Here is a 446-nt window from a genome sequence, read left to right on the forward strand (position 1 = left end):
GCAGTATATACACACATATTCCCTTCCAACAAACACTCTCCTTACACATAACATATAACCCAAGGGCATACTTCCTCCTCCCCTGTCTCCAAAACCACACATCCTTACTCTACCATTACAAGACCTCATCCACATCTCACTCACCTCGTATTTACAGGAATACAACAACGGAATCCGCCAAATCATCCCGTCTGACACCTCTCTTCTGAAATGGTGAGACAAGGCACCATAAGGAGATTGAGGGAAGTGAGTACAGTCACCGACAGAAATGTGTACCCTTTGTGATGATGATGGATAGAAGTTGAAGGTAACGCACTGCACGTAGAAGGTAAAATCAGGGTGCTTTTCCACGTGAAAGATTACCACCGAAGAAAAGGGAGATGTGATGAAACGAGAAGAGAGTGAAAGGTAAAATAAAAGAGAACGTATCATCATTCAGGGGTTAT

At 43.3% G+C, this 446-nt stretch overlaps 1 protein-coding gene across 1 annotated transcript in view; it reads right to left on the reverse strand.

Moving 5' to 3' along the window:
- LOC119585340 (gonadotropin-releasing hormone receptor-like) overlaps positions 1–446 on the reverse strand; it is a 107,275-nt gene that overhangs the window by 48,087 nt on the left and 58,742 nt on the right. The gene's annotated exons all lie outside the window — the stretch shown is intronic.

The sequence above is a fragment of the Penaeus monodon genome, chromosome 19, assembly GCF_015228065.2.
Source record: "Penaeus monodon isolate SGIC_2016 chromosome 19, NSTDA_Pmon_1, whole genome shotgun sequence".
In the NCBI taxonomy this organism is placed as follows: Eukaryota; Metazoa; Arthropoda; class Malacostraca; order Decapoda; family Penaeidae; genus Penaeus; species Penaeus monodon.